The sequence below is a fragment of the Polistes fuscatus genome, unplaced genomic scaffold (genome assembly GCF_010416935.1).
Source record: "Polistes fuscatus isolate 324 unplaced genomic scaffold, CU_Pfus_HIC Scaffold12, whole genome shotgun sequence".
NCBI classification, from domain to species: domain Eukaryota; kingdom Metazoa; phylum Arthropoda; class Insecta; order Hymenoptera; family Vespidae; genus Polistes; species Polistes fuscatus.
In genome coordinates this window covers 1,679,431-1,682,901 of record NW_025113020.1, presented here as the reverse complement: position 1 = coordinate 1,682,901, position 3,471 = coordinate 1,679,431, and the positions used below count along the sequence as shown (strand labels likewise).

General features: G+C 33.9%; 1 pseudogene; it reads right to left on the bottom strand.

Annotated features, from left to right (window-relative positions):
* Window positions 1-752: 752 nt before the first annotated feature.
* LOC122513573 lies at window positions 753-1,635 on the bottom strand (annotated as a pseudogene).
* Between the last annotated feature and the right edge of the window lie 1,836 nt (window positions 1,636-3,471).

Sequence of the window (3,471 nt, the reverse complement as noted above, 5' to 3'; positions counted from 1 at the left end):
TACACAAAAGGATAAACAAATATTTTTTTATAAATAAAATAAACTTATTTTAGTTAAAATGAACATATAAATAAATTAACGTTCGTGAAATTCTTTAAAGTAGTCAATACATAATGCTTTATCACAAACATGGCATTTAAATACTGTCTCCCTTCGAATTGACATACTTAGGCATAGAACGCATCGTTTTGAAATTCTATTTCCCTTTGCTGGAGTTGCAGGTATCTGTACAGGAAAATGTCTGCCAGTAAATCTCGTAATGGAATCATTGACAGGTGCCTTATTTACATTCATATTGGGTAAATATTTATCAATAATTTCTTCAGCTAATAACTGTTTAAACACATGAAACGATCGATCTTTCTTATGATTTTTAAAAATTACATAAGTGTTTAGCAACATCATGTCAATAAAATAAAAAAATATTTTTTTATAGGCTTTTTTACATCGTCGAATAGTATGAAATTTGCTTAACATCTGGTCGCCAACATCAACTCCACCCATATATTGATTGTAATCTACTACTGCGGTTGGTTTTAAACTATTTTCTCCAGTATATCGGTTTCGTTTTTCTTCAACAAAACTTAAATCGTGCATAGTAGTTAGCATAACGACATCTTTCTTGTCCTTCCACTTTATCGCCGCCATCTCTTTTATACTAAATATAACAGCTTCCCCTTTTTGTAATACGCATGATTTTAATTCTGGAGGAATTTCTTTCCTATTTATTCTCGCTGTTCCGCATACATTTTTCATATTATATAATATTCTCGGTATAATGTTGGTGAACTGTACCAGTTATCAATGAATAAGCAATACCCCTTGTGCAATAATTGACTTTCTTTCAACAAATTCAATACAACATTCCTGCCAGCAGATCCTGTAGCAGTTTTATCTCTTCCTATATATATTGAATTATGTATGTATCGTGATTGTGAATCACAGACTTTATAAAATTTGACACCGAATCTCGCACGTTTTGTTCGAATAAATTGTATGTAATGTAAACGACTTCTACATGCCATTAGTGATTCATCAATGGAAATGTTTTTATTTGGGACATACATACGAATAAAAGTTTTCTTTACAATTTCAATAACTTTTCGAATTTTAGACAATGGGTTATTAGGATTATTTGTACTGGAAAAGTGTAAATTTTGTGAGATAGAAATAAATCGGCTACAGCTCATGACATTCTTAAAATACGGAGTTTCTATACTTTTATCTGTTGACCAATAGCTTTGAATCATGGGCTTGGAAATTATATATATAGACTCATTAAAATATTTACTGCAATAAATACTTTTAATTCGTCCCCTTCAAAGATATAAAGTCTGCGTCGCTTGCAACATACTTATTGGTTTCCATAATTACTTTTGTAATTAATTCATTGTTAAAAAATAATTCAAAAACCTCCCCTCTCGACAGACCCCGTGTATTTACAGTTGCACCACCCACATTTGTAAAACGATGTATAATCGGAGTATGATTTTCGGCTTTCCACACGTACTCTTCATTTATCAAACTATAGCTCTGTTCATTTTCGCTATCAGAACTTGACGAAATCCACCGGCAACGTCTTCTAGAAAGTCGTACCTCATTACTTGATTCCGAATCAGGATACTCAATATCCATTGGGGCATACTAAATTTTAGATTATATTACAAAATAAGATTGCTTTCGAATTCTTGGAGCAAAACTTACTAATAGTGGCAATTTGAAAGATTTTCACAGAAAAAGTAAAACTTTTTTAAAATACACTGATGTATATTAAACTCAAAGAACTGGAACGCTCTCACAAATGGTTAAACGTGGTCTGATGCAATTGAAGAATATGTTGCAACTGGTAACAAAAATAAACGAAGGCTCGCAGATTATTCCGCTCTTGGTGATAGCTGACTGTCGCGACTCGCAGATTATTCCGAGCTTGGTGATAGCTGACTGTCGCGACCCGCGGATTATTCCGTGCTTGCATGCAAATGGGTTAAAAGCGCTCTTAGATTCAGGAAGCCCTATTTGTTTTATTAAGGACCGATTTATTCCGCGCGAATATATGTTTACTAAGGTTGATTCGAATCGATTTTGCGGAATTAATAGTAGCGGTTTGGAAGTGATCGGCTGTGTAGATGCGATATTAGTTTTCAGTGATAAGGAATACAAAATTACATTACGAGTCGTACCAGATACGACGATAAGCAGCGCGTTAGTGTTAGGTCGAGACTTTATGTTGGTAGCAAAGCTATTTTTAAGCGAAGAAAAAGAGATCGCTGATATTATGAGTATAGAGGTAGATCGCGATAACGATTCCGGTTCGTCGCAGGTAATGGAAATTAATGAAGACCTTCTGTCGGACATAAAAGCACGGGCACGTAAAATCTTTGACAGATGTTACATTAAAGCGCAAAGACCGTTTAGTTCAGCCGTTGAAAATACAATGAAGCTTAAATTAAAAGACGATAAATTTGTCATTTCGGGTCTCACAGAGGCGGCTTCGAAGAGCTTACCAGCTGCAGAGGTTAAACTTGGTAAAATTATAGAGGTTCTTGATGTAAGCGCTAATAGTTTCTCATTGGTAGAGAGAATTGGATACAACAAGAAGAAAAATGGTAAAGGAAACTCTGTTCGCGAACGAGATATCATCATAAAATGCAATTCACCAAATTTGGTCGATAAGTTTTCTGCCTGCAGGAGGAAATGCAATGATGTTACAGCAAATTTAGTCATCAATGGGTCACAAAAGACGCTAAGTTTTGTAAATAAGCGGTATCCAACGGCATTGTATAAATTGCGACAAAATATTGCTAAGAAGTTTTCTCACATCAGCAAAAAAAATATTTGGATTACGGCTAATTCTGTTTGCGCGGACCTTAAAAATGGATCGGAACCTGTAAAAATTTTGCCGTCAATGGACCTATCAAATATCCATAGTCTATGTAAATAGTATTGTAGTATTGGCTCTCAGCAACGTAATATTATTGCTGAATCATCGTTTAATTTAAAAATATGTCACTTAAATGCCCAATCACTTATTCCTCATATTGATGAGTTTCGAGAATTTTTTAGAAAAACTAATAAGGACATTATTGTTGTCTCTGGATCATGGCTTTTCAGTTGTATTGTAGATGCTCAAATATTGCTTCCGATGTTCCATTTACATCGACATGATCGCAAGCGTCGTCATGGTGAAGGTATTTAATTATTTGTACGCAATACGTTATTTTCTCGTATTGTTGCTTGCTTAACAAATCAAATAGATGATTTTCCTGAGTACATGATTGCTGAAGTATGGTCATCGGTTCGTAATAAAGTTTTAATTTCTGTGATCTACAGGCCGCCTAACACAGCATTATTGAATATTTTTGAGCAAGATTTTGATGAGTTATTTATGCATTATAAAAATATTGTAATAACAGGTGATTTAATAGAGACATTCAGCGTGTTTTGTGACTTAGGATTTAATTTAAAAAAATT